The 15177-nt window shown below is 50.0% G+C and overlaps 1 protein-coding gene across 4 annotated transcripts in view; it reads left to right on the forward strand.

Moving 5' to 3' along the window:
* Nucleotides 1-15177, forward strand: part of CIB4 (calcium and integrin binding family member 4) — a 100875-nt gene that overhangs the window by 68401 nt on the left and 17297 nt on the right. The gene's annotated exons all lie outside the window — the stretch shown is intronic.

The following is a 15177-nucleotide window of genomic DNA, read 5'->3' on the forward strand; positions in this document are numbered from 1 at the left end:
ACAAACCCTCAGAACCTCAGCTTCCTTACCTTTAAGATGGGAACGCCAAGGGGCCCCTGGGCGATTCAGTCGGTGAAGCGTCCGACTTTGGTGATTTTGGCTTGGGTCATGATCTCATGGTTTGTGAGTTCAAGCCCCACATCGGGCTGTCTGCTGTCAGCACAGAGCCTGCTCCAGATCCTCTCCCTCTCTTTCTGCCCCTCCGCAACTCTCTCTCTCTCTCTCTTTCTCTCAAAAGAAATAAACTTTAAAACAATAAATAAATAAATAAGATGGGAACACCAAGTCTCCTTTCCAGGGCCGTGTCAGGGCTGTGTTAGGATCCAGTGAAGTAAGGGTGCTAGCCTTCCCCAGGCGACACATCATCTCATTGCCTGTCCCTGTGACAGGCATCTGGGGGTCGAGGCGGAAGTGGCCAGCCCCACTGCCGGATGAGGAAATGGAAAGTCAGGCAGGTGGAGGGGCTGTGTGGCCACAGAGCCAGCCGGTGGCCGGGCGAGGGCTGGGCCCGGGCGCCATGGGGGCAGTGGCCCCCACCGGGCTCCCTGCCCCTGGGAAAACCATTCCCGAGGCTGAGGTGAGAAGGGAATCCGGATTTCCTTCCCGAGGTGGAGACGACACTGATGGGATCAGTTAAAAAGCATTGCCTGCGCCCGGATTCCCTGGCAGCACCCAAGGGAACGGGCCGCAGAGGGCTTGGGGACATGTTTGTCCAGCACCCTGGTCCCAGTCCTGTGTCGGGGAGTACAAGGTAAACAGACCCCATCTCAGCTTTTCAAGAGTCCTGGTCCCAAGGGCCCTTCTCAGCCTGCTGGCTTGAGGCTTTATTCCCCTCATGTCTTTTCTGATAACTTCATTTGTGCCCCCAGAGACCTCAGACTTGTTTAAAAATAGAAAAATAAACAACAATGTTCCTGAAATGCCCCCTCCCCCCAGCTTTGGGCCACCTAATGAGGTGCTGGCTGGGCTGGCTGGGGCTCGGTTCCCAGGATTTTCCACCCTCCGCAGGCCTCAGGCCTCCCGCCGCCTCCACAGGGACAAGACGCCCCATAGCTCTGGAGGCTTCCCAGGGGCGTGAGCGACAGCCAGTGGGGGCTGGCGTTGCGCAGCCTGCCCGGAGCTGTGGGCCGCTGGGGCTCCACACAGCTGGGGCCGGGGACACATCCACCCAGGTGCAGAAGGCCAGGCCCAGCACGGGCCCAACCACAGAGGGACCTGCCAGGGACCTTCCCCTCCTCTTAGCTCAGCCCCTACGGAAGCCACGGGCCCTGCCAGGCACTGGCTGCAACCCCCGGGGCTCTGCCCACAAGTCTCAGGCTGACGGGCTTGTTGTTCACGGTCCTGGACCAGGGTTTGCAGTTTGTGTTAGGACTTGGGTTTTCCCCGCCTGAAGGACGTAGTGATAGCTTCTCTGCCTGCCTCGAGGGCTTTTACAAAGGCTGGATGAGACGATGGCCGTGAAGATGCCGAAATGGTCTGGGAAGGTGGAGAGGATCTCGGGCAGCCTCCCCAGAGGAAGAACTTCTGGAAGGGAGTGGCTTTGCCCTCTGACCTCGCAGCAGGGGCTTGAGGGAGTGGGGCAGCGTCCCCGGTTAGCACCAGGCTGTCGGAGGGTCCCCAAACGCCACCACCACCAGGAAGGCAGCTAAGAAGTGGGCGTGTCCCACCTGAAGAAAGTCTCAGAGGATGTAGGTGGAGGACGAGTTGCATCACTTGGATTAGGTGAAAATCCCTGAACACATGACACTTTTAGAAGCCGGAGCAGGCTCGTTCGGACGGCAAGCTCCTTGTCCCTGGTTGTCCCTGGAGGCATCCCGGAGCGAGCTGGCCAGACAGCAGTGCAGGGGGATCAGACTTGAGGCGGGGGTGGTCCACCTGCCTAGGACGCTGAAGCAGAGAGTAGGAGCAGAGACGATCGATGTCCTTCCATCCCCTGAACGTGCACGTCCCTGCCTCCAGAGCTCCCGCCAGGCTCTTGGGAGAGGGTTCTTCCCCCTCCTCCTCTCTGCCTGACGCCTGAGGGAAGTGCTACCCGCAGGCCAACCCCGCGTCAGGGGGAACTGAAGCAGATGTCTAGACCAAGACGGCACTTCTCAGGTGGCAGAAAAGGCAAAGATTAGAAATGGGTTCTCTTTGGAGATGGCTGGAGGCACCTAGTTCATCCTGCTCCTTGGCCCCTGTTGATCTAGAGCCCCTCCTTCACCCGGCACCCCCAGGACTCAGGTGTCCCCCGTTTTCAGGAGGTCGGTCAGGGAGAACAGCTGGTGGGCAGCTCTGGGTCAGGGACAGGTCGGTCGCTTCTCTGCACAAGCAGTGTCTTAGCTGGCCGGCCGCTTCTGCTCTCTGTATTCCCGGCAAAAGACCTCCGGGAACAGGGAGAATCCCGGAGGTAAGGGTGGGCTGCCCAGCAAGGCCAGGCAGTTGAGGTGGGGGACCCCCCCTTCCCCTCAGAGAGGCCTCTGAGCCAGCAGCGACCCTGAAGGGCAAGGGAGGCCGGGACCCTGTGGTTCCCCAGTCATGCAAACCAAGAGAGCCAATAAAATCCCATAGAATTCTCAGGAAAAATGCTCACTATCTACTTAGTTACCAACCCGTGGCTCTCTACTTCACAGTGTGTCTGGAAAGGTACAGTGACCTTCTTCCACCGAACTTTCAGCCCAGTCGGGCACTTCCCTGCTGGCCTTGCAGGAGAAGTACATCCACCGGCCCTCTCGCTGGGTCTGGGAGCCCAGTCCAGCTCTGCCTGGGGCCCAGCCCTTGCTCTGCAGAGAAGAAAGCAGGAAAGCAAAGCAAAAGGCCCTGCTTCCCACCTCCTGGGAAGGAGAGTTTGTTTTTAAGCTTAGCAAAACGTCTCTGAAGCACACGTTGTTTTTTAACTCGCTTTTTATTTATGTTCAAATGCTATGTCAGCGTTAACATACGTTTTCTACAAATGCATTCCTTAGCATCCGACCACCCTAACGGAAGTTGTCATCGCTTCTGGGACCTTTCCCTCCTGGGCACACTATTTTACATCACTGTAGACACACAGGCATGCAATTTTATTTTGTGTTTTTTCTACCGTTAGGCGTAAATGTTGGCTTTTTTTTTTTCCGTGTTGCTACATAATTCATGTCATTATCATTTTTTTTAAATTTTTTTTTTAACATTTATTTATTTTTGAGACAGAGAGAGACAGAGCATGAATGGGGGAGGGGCAGAGAGAGAAGGAGACACAGAATCCGAAGCAGGCTCCAGGTTCTGAGCCATCAGCCCAGAGCCTGACGCGGGGCTCGAACTCACAGACCGCGAGATCGTGACCTGGCTGAAGTCGGACGCTTAACCGACTGCGCCACCCAGGTGCCCCATGTAATTATCATTTTAATGGTGGCATAATCGCATTGCGTTCTGATTTACTAAACCACCCTCTCATTGTGGGACATTACCATGGTTCCCAGTCTGGGATTTTTCTTTTCTTTTTCTTTCTTTTTTTTTTTTTTTTTTTTTTTTGCTACTATAAATAATTTTGCAATACACATCCTCATGTATTATTTTCTTCATTTTAGGGAATTATTTTCTTAGTTTAGATTTCCAGGTTCCCCTTGGAGGCAGGAGAGAGATAGGGCCATCCACTTGGTGAATTTGAACTATGCAGCCATTAAAATGATAATTATACTAAGTAGCAACACCAAGGAACATTTATGCCTCTAGGGGGAAAAGAGGGACAAAATAAATGTAAAACCTGGGCTCTGAAATATCCCTAACCCAAGTCAATGGTGAAAGATAGAGCCCTGGAGACCGCTCTCCAAGTTGACGGAAGGGTCGCTTTGCGTGTGGTTTTTCGATAGGCGTGTGTTGGGGTCCTATCCATTTTCCCCATCCTCCACGAGGGTCCGGCGTGAGCACCTCCCCAGACGTGCAGTGCACCAGGGATTTGCTCGGCGTTTCCTGCTGAGATGTGGTGGCCCTAGCTCTGGGACTCCTCCTTCTGCGCTGCTGTGAACCGGGGGCAGGGCTCCACGTCCTTGCTGTGGCCCAGCATCAGTGTGTCCTGCCACCACCACTCCTCCCCCCACCCCCAATGCCAGGATTCACAGGACACTTTTCAGTCCTCCCCTTGGTGGAGGACCAGCACCAGTCACAGCACGCTGCTCGGGGCTCAGCCTGGACCCACCTGCCGACCCAAGAGCCTGACCCCTCCGTGCGCATTTTTTCCATTTTGATGTAGCATCTTCCTGGGACACAATCAATGGAGGGGGCTCAGGTTTGAGGGTCAGACGGACCTGGGATCTGATGGCCGCTCTCCCTCTTGTTTTGGTTAAGTTCTTCCACCTCTCAGCTCTTGGGTTTTCTTTATCTACACAATGAACTTAGTCATATCTACCGCGTGGATTGTTGGAAAGAACAGATGGGGTCACATGTGTGAGTGTGAATGGCACAATATGTGACGTGCAATAAATGTTTAATGAGCACCGGTTTCCCCCGCGGGCCCAAGGGGAAATGTGGGTAAGTCATGGTGCCCAGAGGTCTGGGCCCGTAGTAGGCACTTAATGAATGCCTAAGTAATGGCGAGTCGTGCTGGCTGGGCCCTCAGCCGCCAAGGACAGCCTGCTGTGGTTGGGGTAACGTTCCCGGGATGAAGGGGAAAGTGAAGGAGAGGAAGTTGGGGGCTTCGAAAGGCCAATAATCCCAACGATCAGGGACCGAAAGGGTCCAGGGCCTCTGAGTCGCTTCGGTTTGGACTTTGTGATGTTTAAAGGATCACTGAGCATCGCAGAGGGAGAGTAGCCGCTACCGGGCTGGGGGGCGAGCCCATTTCGGTTTCTATCGGTTGATGCAGAGTGAGTGATGAGATACAGCAACTGCTGTTGCTTAGATGTGTTGATAAAAGAGAGACTGTTGTCTCCGGGCAAAGATATACATTCTGCAGAGTTCACAGAGGAACATGTTCCCAGGGGGCCCTGGGGTGGGTGGCCCCAAACAGCTGCAAAGCAGCCCCCACACTCTGAGAGCCCCCGCTGCTTACAGACAGGAAGGCTGCTTATAAACAGCAGGCCGGAACCGGGCGGGCCGAGGGGCAACAACGCGCAGCCTGCCCTCCCGTGAGAAGCCGGGGAGCTCAGCTCCGGCCAGCTCCCCCGAGCGTCTTGGGCCTGGTCTGCCCTGGGTGACCTCATTGCGTCAGTCACCGTGTCCTGCTTTGCACAAAATGCCCTTCAAGTACAGGTACAGGCCGTTTTTATATTGGCTCCTTGGAACTTTGTTTGCATTTTCCACAGAAAAACGGATAAACTCTTGTTAAGTTCCCAGCCTGAACCACAGGTTGACGCCACTCACGGTGCAGCCGGGTCAAGTAGAGGGACCCGTCCTGCTGCGATTGTAGAACGTGGAGCCCTAAGTACCTGGGGGCCTTCCTGCCCCGGAAAACCCCAGCTGACTTGGCTGTGAGCCACCTTCCCTCTGATACGATCCCCTGTGAGAGAGCAGAGCCCCCCCACATTCTTCTCTTCCCCTTCCCCTCCTCCTCCTCCTCCTCCTCTTTCCTCTTGGAAGGAGAGGGCTTGCAAGGACAAAGAAGGGCTCTGATGTCTCCCTTTATGCTTATGTCCCTTCTCCTTCCGTCTCCCTGCACATGTGCTTCGCTTCTTATTTGCCCAACAAAATCCTTGACCTCTTCGCTGATTTTCACTCCACTCACGCCAACCACTGTATGGATTTTGGTCGGCACTGCTGAAGGGGCAGGTAGGTCCCAGGAAGGGGACCATCTTGAATCATTTGCAGCCACTGCCTTTCCCCCCCACCCCCCCGCCCCCGCCCCTCTCTCCCAGCTGTCCCCCTCACTCTCCACAGCCTAGAGGGCCTTTTGGGCCCCCCACTTCTCCCTCTCCCTCTCTCCACCCAGACCTCCTGGGGCACAGGGTCCCACTTACAGGACCCCCCTCCCCAGATGCCAGCTGCTTTAGTATCAAGAGCAATTTTTTTTTTTTTCTCATTATCTTAGTAATTCAACAAAACAGCGAAGCTACAGGATTGAACCAGAGAGTCGTTCGTTCAACACGAGCGCTTTATTTGGTACTCCGGGAGGAGTGGTTTTCATCAGAAGGTCTAAGGCAGTAAATGGAAACATTTCCGAAATAAATCTGGCAGAAATTGGAAGAGGGAAGTGAGAGGGAAAGCAGCTGAAGGACACGTTTGCAGGAGCGACAGTTTGCCACGGGTGGAATTGACCATGTGCGGCCAGAGTTCAGATCAGGGAGGGCCCCCGTGGGGTGGGGGCGATGGACCCCACCTGCCTCTGCAGGGGCTGGCCTGTGGGATGGATGGGAGCGGAGGGAAGCGAGAGGGAGGCAAAGGAAGTTTGTGAGGTATTCGTGCAAGGCAGATGTTTGCCAGCTGGGCATCGGCCCTGGGGTGAGGCTGGAGGCTGCCTGTGCTGCCCACCGCTTCCCCATTTGGCCCCCATCCCCACCCACGTCTTTGTTGGCTGGGCATGCTGTGTCCTGGAGGGGACACGGTGGGGGGGGGGCAGCATCTGATGTCGTGCCTCTGTCATTGATAAGCACTGTGACTTTGACAGGGTCACTTAGTGTCGTCTAAGGATCCGCGACATAAAAGCCACCTGGGCAGCTTGTTAAGATACAGATTCTCGGGGCGCCTGGGTGGCGCAGTCGGTTAAGCGTCCGACTTCAGCCAGGTCACGATCTCGCGGTCCGTGAGTTCGAGCCCCGCGTCGGGCTCTGGGCTGATGGCTCAGAGCCTGGAGCCTGTTTCCGATTCTGTGTCTCCCTCTCTCTCTGCCCCTCCCCCGTTCATGCTCTGTCTCTCTCTGTCCCAAAAATAAATAAACGTTAAAAAAAAAAATTTTTTTTTAAAAGATACAGATTCTTGGGTCCTGCTGTGGCAGGAGCTGATTCACAAAGCCTCTGATGGGGTGATGAGTGCAAGTTCTGGTGACAGGTACCTGTGGGTTCAGACGCAAAGCCAGTGGGTGTGTTAAGCATCTTGGTGAGTCTCTAGCCAGCCCCCCTCGCACCCATCTTCTCCTCAGACTGCTCTCCCTTGAGTCCCCTGGAGACGTCGCACGGAGGTGAGGCCTCTGGCCACAGTCAGCAGTGCCCCTGAGGAAATGTTGGGCCACGGGCATCCCCTGGAGCCAAAACTAACGTTTCCACTCCCCATCGGCAGGCAGGGTGAGCTCCGGGCAACATGTAGGCCCAGGTGACATCTTTGCTTGGGAGCTCAAAGTGTACAAGGGCGCCTGGGTGGCCTAGGCGGTTAAGTGTCCGACTCTTGGTTTCAGCTCAGGTCACGATCTCGCGATGGTGTGATCGAGCCGCGCATCAGGCTCCATGCTGGGCGTGGAGCCTGCTTAAGATTCTCTCTCTCTCTCTCTCTCTCTCTCTCTGTCTCTCTCCCTCTGCCCCTCTCCCCAGCTCTCTATCTCAAAAAAATTTTCTCAGCCCTGCCAGGGCCTAGGGGTGCTGGCGATCCTGGTGCAGGGGATGGTGAAGTTGGGGGGCTTACTAATTGAAGCTAATGCTTATTGAGGTCCCTCCAGGAGCAGTTGTTTTGCAAACATGAGCCCATTCGATCCCTATAAAACCCCATGAGCAAAATTACGATTCTGCCCATATTACGTACGGGAGGTGGAGGGGGCCCACGGTCTGCCCAAAGTCACGCAGCTGGTTTTGTTGTGGCTCTTGTTACCCAGGGATGTGATGTGTTGTTTGGCTTCTAGAGTTGATCTCGAGCTGTTAAAAAGGAGGTGGCGGGATGTACGGATGTGAATAGACATTCATCTATAAAATGGCTAAGTCCGTCTTTCCTGTAATAGGTGTTGGTAAACCAGTGAGGGACAACTGGTCTTTTTGGCTCCCCTTTTTTTTTTTTTTTTTTTTTCCTTTCTTGCTTGGGCAAGTTGCACTTGAGATTGTATAAACCTCAGAAGCCGCAAGATACCAAAATCTTACAGATGTCAAACAAAATTATTCTACTGGCTTTTTAGAGTCAGTCTGACTCCGGAGCCTGTGCTCCTTCCGTTCCCCACCTCGAGTGCCCCACAGCACGATGCCAGGCCCCTGGGCCACCCCCAAAACAATGCAGTTCCCCGAACTCCTCTGGGGTGGCAGGTAGCTCTTCTGGAAGGTTCCTCGGGGCAGTGGCAGGTACCTGTGGGCCTGAAATCTGGGGAGAGACGGGGCTGGTGGGCCTGAGCCAGGTTTAAGCCACGTGGTCCCATGGATGTTTAATAATATTGAACATTTTTTTCCTGCCTTTCTCCCCTGTTTGTTCCTCCAGTGATCTGCCTCCAGCTGCCGGCAGGACACATCCTCAGCCTGTCCCTGCCAACCCATCTGTCACTAGGAGACAGCTCCCATACGGGCCTCTCTGTTTTTAGACTTCAGGAAGGTTGAACATCTAAAATGCAGAGACTGTCCCTTTTTTATAAACAAAGTCCTGGCCAACTTAAGAGTGCGTTCACCTAAGCGCATCGCCCGTCCCTCACGCTCTCTGTCCCCGACTCCCCTTAAATGGAAATGTCAGGCTTCTCTCCACCTGGTGAGGATCGTACAGACCAGTCTGGGCCTTTGAGAGGCTGGGGGGTCCAGGTTAAGCCCCACGGTTGCTCTCTCCTACAGAACATTTTTATCCATCCGGCTGAAACCTGGCCCGGCTGGAAGGGGAGGGAGGGGCTTCAGGCCATGGGGAGAAGGAAGGGGTCCCTGTTGCCTGGCCTGGTTTCCTCATCCCCGCCCCAGAGTCCCACCATATCTTGCTCCCTGCCTGATGTGGCCTTGGCTCCTGTCCCTTCTCTGTCTCCTGGCTGGTTTCTCTTTCCAGGCCCTTTGTCTATCCTACCTTGTAGCAACACTACTCTGTCCAGGCTCTTGTCATTTTACTTGTACTTGATTCAGATACTTCTATCCCCCGCCCCCGCTGTTTCTGAACGGACTTATGTGAGTGCCTGGGTTGAGTCCCATAAAGGACAGAGGTGGCATCTCCATCACGTGGGGGGTCCCGGAACTTGCTCAGTGCCCACTGTGCGGTGACTCACCTTATGCCTTTGCTCCAAGGACTTGAAGTTCAGGTCATGAGCTTTGTGCCTTTGTGTCCCTGTCTGAGAAGCCATATCCTCAAGCTCTACTGGTTTGTTCTCTGATCGACTGCCAACTATCAGGGGCCTGGGACTCAGGGTAATGCCTCAAACCCCACCTGCTTTGTGTGTGCAGAAATATGAATGTGAGATATTGTCTTGGAAAAAAAATTAATTAAATACCCAATGGAGTCAAGAGCAGCGGTGCAGACAAAGCATTGAATTAGGAGTGTGAATTCTTCTTCCCTGGGCTTTCCTCTCTTTGTAAAACAGCGTGGTGATGTGTATCCTGCCGTCTGCCTGCGAGATAGGCACAGCCCAGATCAGTGACTTGCACACAGTAGGTGCTCACCCGTGCTGGGTTTGAGAGCTGACCGAACAACTTCAACTCAATACTGCCACCTGCTGGCAGAGTTACTCTCGTGCTGAAGGGTGACCCGGTTCAGACCCAGATCTAGGAATTCCTCCGGGGCAATGGGATGGAAGGAAGAGAAGCCGTCTGTGAAGGGACATCCAACTTGTCCATTCTCAGTCCAACCCAGAAGCTCTATCCACCCGTGGCTTCCAAGCACTGCCTCTGGTGACAAGCTCCTTCATGTCCTCAGCGGCCACCTTCCTGGGGCAAGTAGCGCAGGAGCATGGGGTTAGAATGGGCTCCACCTGAGAGACCTGGAATCTCTGACTCCTTTTCCTCCAGTTACCAACTCCGACTCTTGGGTGAAGGGCCTTTTTATCCCATTTACATGGATATTTAAGTCCTTTATTTTCTGATATAAACATCAAATGCTGTTAATTTCCTTGTGCACAGTGCTTGTACCAAATACCACAGGTATTGATATATTGTGTCTTCATTTTCATTTAGATCAAATCATTTTCTGAATTCCCTTGTGATTTCTTTGACTTCGGGGGTTTTCAAGATATCTTTCTGTCACTGATTTCTAATTTAATTTTGTTGCGGTCAGAGATCATATTCTGTATGATTTAAATCTTTTAAAATTTATTGAGACTTCCTTTATAACCTAAAATGTGATCTATCTTGGTAAATGTGCCAAGTGCACTTGAGAAAAATGTGTATTGTACTGTGTAAGGTGGAGTGCTCTGTAAAATGTCGAGTAACGTAAGTTGGTTGATAGCCTTTTATATCCTTAATGATTTTTTGGTCTATTGTTCTATCAACTATTGACAGAAGGATATTGAAATCTCTAGCTATATATATGGATATGTCTCTTTGAAAAGGATTTAAATATTTTTTTGGTGTTTGTTTATTTATTTATTGATTTGTATGAAATTTATTGTCAAATTGGTTTCCATACAATACCCAGTGCTCATCCCAACAGGTGCCCTCCTCAGTGCCCATCACCCACTTGCCCCTCTACCCCACCCCCCATCAACCCTCAGTTTGTTCTCTATATTTAAGAGTTTCTTATGGTTTGGCTCCCTCCCTCTCTAACTTTTTTTTTCCTTCCCCTCCCCCATGGTCTTCTGTTAAGTTTCTCAGGATCCATGTAAGAGTGAAAGCACATGGTATCTGTCTTTCTCGGTATGGTGTTTATTTATTTTTGAGAGAGAGAGAGAGACAGAGCATGAGCAGAGGAGGGGCAGAGAGAGAGGGAGACACAGAATCTGAAGCAGGTCCAGCTCCGAGCTGTCAGCACAGAGCCCGACACGGGGCTTGAACTCATGAACCGTGAGATCATGACCTGAGCCGAAGTCGGACCGACTGAGCCACCCAGGAGCCCTGAAAAGGATTTAAAATGAGAAAAAGTTCTTTTATATTTACTCACATGTTTATCGTTTCTGGTGTTCTTCATTCCTTTGTGTAGATCCAAGTTTCCTTCTGCTGTTCTCCTTCTTCCTGAAGGACTTCCTTTAATCTTTTTGTAGCTCTGGTCTGCGGATGAATTCTCTCTGCTTTTGTTTGTCTGGGAAGAACAAGTCTTTTGCCTTTAAGTTTGAAGGATATTTTTGTTGGGTATAGAATAATAGGATGAGAGCCTTTTTTTCTTTCTTTCTCTCAGAGTTAAAGCTATTGCTCCCTATATTTTGGATTGCCTAGTTTCCTTTTTATCTTTGTTCCCCTATATGTACGTATTCCACCCTAATGATAAATTAAAATTGGTGGGATGTGGCTAACTAATGACAAACTTTATTTACATTTTACCAGTTTTCTCATTTATGTCCTTTATCTGTTCCAGTAGCCACTCCAGGCTCCCACACTGCCTTCAGTCTCCCCTCATCTGTGACAGATTCTCAGTCTTGTCTTTCATGATTTTTTGGAGAGCGCCGGCCAGGTGTTTTAGTAGAACCTCCCTCAGCTTGGGCCCGTCACCTGTGTTCTCTTGATTAGACGGGGGTTATGGATTTGTGCAATGAATACCACAGAAGTGAAGTGCCCTTCTCATCACAGCGTATCAGGGAAGACATAATATCAACATGACCTATTACTGGTAATGTTAACCTTGATCATTTAATCAAGGTGTTGTGTCTAGGTTTCTCCACTGTAAAGTTACTTAGTAGATGGAGCCAGAAAATACACGTATGTGTATTAACTCATATACACCACACACCACTATTTCTGTGTATGTATGTATATACCGATACCCATGAATTCATACTGATTTCTCTGACTAACCCAGCACCACATCCAGACTTCCCCTCTTGCTTATTTGTAACTTCTTTTGACAGTGAGAAACTTGGGTCCTACTATCTGTTATTTATTTACCTGTTTGCTCAACCCCAGTATCCATGTAGTTTCAGAATGGTTAACCCTCCCCGCCGTGTGAAAAAAATTTGCTAGCTAGAGCACAGTGTTGGTTTGTGGGTTTTTTTTTTTTTTAGACTTATGTACTCAGTCAAACCACCATTTCCCGAAGTCATTTGGTCAGCCCCTCCCTCCCAATTCCTTTTGGTGAGGTTTTGTCATACACTTGTAATACAGTTACTTTCACTTATCGTGGTCTCCATGTCATTCTAGGTTTACTAGCATCCTGGGTCTTTAAAACTTTTTAAATTTTTTGTTCACATCCTATAAACTTCACCCATTGTGGGGAATGGCTCTATGGGTTTAAACAAATGCATAGGGGTGTGGACCTGCCCCTGCAATACCACTATACAGAACAATTCCATCACCTGAAAAATTTCCTTGTGAGGCCCCTTTGTAGTTAACTCCGTCCCCTCCCCCAACTACTGACAACCACTCATCTGTTTTTCATCCCTATAGTTTTGCATTTTCCCGGATGTCATACAAATGGACTTATACGATGCATAGTCTTTTGGATCCGACTTCTTTTACTTAGCAAAACACATCTAAGAATTGTCTACGTTGTTGCACGAATCAACATGCAACAGAGTTGACTAACAGAATCGACATGCAGGAATTGACTAGTTAGCTCCTATCTATTGCTAAGAAGTAGTCTCATGTATGGATAATCTAGACTTTGTTTATCCAGTCACCTGTTGAAGTACCTATCACTTGCTGTGGCTTACCTTTTTGCTCTTTTAATGATGTCTTTTGAATAACATAAATTCCTGATTTTAATATACTCCAATTCATGGATTTTTTTCCCCTCATGATTAATGCTTTTTGTATATTGGTAAAGAATTTTTGCCTCAAGGTTATGAAAACGTTCTCCTGCTTTTGTCTCCAAGTTTTACTATTGGTTTTCCGCATTAGATCTATGATCAATCTGGAATTGACTTTTGCGTATGGTGTGAGGTAGAAATCAACCCAGCGCCGATTATTGAATAGACTCTCCTTTCTCCCACTCTGCAGCCATGTGATCTTTGTGATAAATCAAGTAGCCCAATATGTGTGGGTCTGTTTCCACAATTTTTATTATGGCCATTGGTCTGTCTCTCCTTGTACCAGTACCACACTGTATTGATTACTAAAGCTATAGCAAGATCTTGATTCATATAAGTGCTTCAACCTTCTTCCTCTTCTTCAGAAATGTTTTGGCTGTTATTCATCTTTTGCATTTCCACATAAAGTTTAGAATCAGCTTGTCAATTTCTACAAAAACACCAGCTGGAAGATTTTAACTAGCGTTGCATTAACTCTGCAGATCAATTTGGGAAGAATCAATATCTTAGTAATATTGAGTCTGCCACTCCATAAATATGGTTTATCTGAGGGAATCTAAAAAAAATTTTTTTTAATGTTTATTCACTTTTGAAAGACAGAGAGAGACAAGAGCGCAAGCAAGAGTGGGGCGGAGAGAGAGGGGGACACAGAATCCGAAGCAGGCCCCAGGCTCTGAGCCATCAGCACAGAACCCAACGCGCGGCTTGAACTTGTGAACCGTGAGATCATGACCTGAGCCAAAGTCGGGCACCCAACCGACTCAGCCACCCAGATGCCCCTAAGGGAAGTTTTTAAAGGCACTAAAATACAAAAGATTTGTTACACCCTTCTCCTGGGACTTGGTGTTTGCTCACGCAATCTTGCACAGATATGAGGAGTCTGTGTCAGTAACCTCAGGCCTCCACACAAGACCCAGAAGGGACTGGCATCTTCTGTACCCCTCCCAGCAGACACCTCCCTCTACTCCCTTCCTTGACACATGCTTTACATCTGTTTAAAATCTAAAAACTACACACATTCATCGGGTACTTTTAACAAGTATTGATAGCAGGCAAAATGAACAAAAATGAAGCCTTATTCAAAACCAACAGACACCAAAAATTAAGAACGTTTAATTAGCCATGAGAAGTTCTACATGAAATACTACTATTTGGTCTTTTTTTCCCCCTAAAAAACAAGCTCTTGAAAATAAAACTTCATCAGTGACGTCACTGTTGAGTCACTAGCGTATTTTTGTGTGAATTTTTTCCAGCACAGTAAAAAGCTCCTTTTGACTGTGTCCTACTTGGAGAAATGGTGAGGAGATATTTTTAAACTAAATCCAAATATTTTCCTTCTGATTTTCATCTTCAAATCAAATCTCTTGTTCAATAACTTTGAGAAGATCTTTTAAAAATTTTTAGTTTTTTTGGCAAGGACTGCAATCTTTTTATTGTCAACAAACTGTAGTTTCTGTTTCCAAAAAAAAAAATATATATATCCCCAGCATTTGGGGTTTATTTTCATCTTTTTTAGTTTTGTCATGCATCAATGGAGATCGCACTACTGAGTTACCTGCATAAATTTCTATGCTGACATGTTTATATTCCCTTGTTCAGAAGGCCTTTGCGTTGGGGTACGTGTTATTCTTGAAACGAAGGCATTGCTTTGTCAAATGTCATCTTCTGCCTCCTTGGGAGTATTGGCGGCTTCTAAATGAGTGTGAAATTTAATACAGACTGCAACTCTCTAGATAGATCCCAAGATTCATTGGTTCAGATTTCAGACTTTTAAAGTAATAGCAACACAAATCTGAAACACAGTAAACTGGAACTATGATCACTCAAGAGGCTTGCTCCTCTCCCGCCTCTTCCCAGCTGTTCTGTCTGCTGGTGGCTGGGCTGGACCCAAGGACGCCGGCTGAACTGGCGCTCCGCTCAGGGTGGAGAGCAGGGAGAGGTATGGGCCTCTCCTGGACCCTCAGACACCATCCCTGAAGCACTAAGAGCATCCTTTTGCATAGAGCTGCAGGCGCGCTGAGGACATGTCGCCACAGGGGAAGTCTGTGCCCTGGGATCATCCCTGGGAAGGGATGAGGCAGGGAACCTGGGAGAGGGGGAAGCTGCCATTGCTGGAACAGAGACAAGCCAGGGACACCCTCCTGGCAGGTGCCCGCCGGGTCTCACAGAGGACGTACCAGCCACCCGTTGGCCTCTGGGCCCAGAAACAGCTCTGGTGATGCCTGGCCCTGTGTGTCATCTGCCCTGCCATCCTCTCTGGAACAGCATCCCCCACCCCTCACTCTGGCATCTCCACCACGCCCCAGCCTGCCAGCTCCCTGTTAACTTCACCTCCTGTCGGCTCCACTGTGTTCGCTCTCACTGTCCTGTTCCAGGGCTGCTAATGGGACGGCCACCATGGCCCCTCCTGGCTAGCCGGCAAGACGTGGAGCTCTCACAGGCAGGTGCCATGACTTTGACTTCAGGCTAGCCTCCATTTTGGCATTCTGTGTCAAAAATGTGTGTGTGTGTGTGTGTGTGTG

The sequence above is a fragment of the Felis catus genome, chromosome A3, assembly GCF_018350175.1.
Source record: "Felis catus isolate Fca126 chromosome A3, F.catus_Fca126_mat1.0, whole genome shotgun sequence".
Taxonomy (NCBI): domain Eukaryota; kingdom Metazoa; phylum Chordata; class Mammalia; order Carnivora; family Felidae; genus Felis; species Felis catus.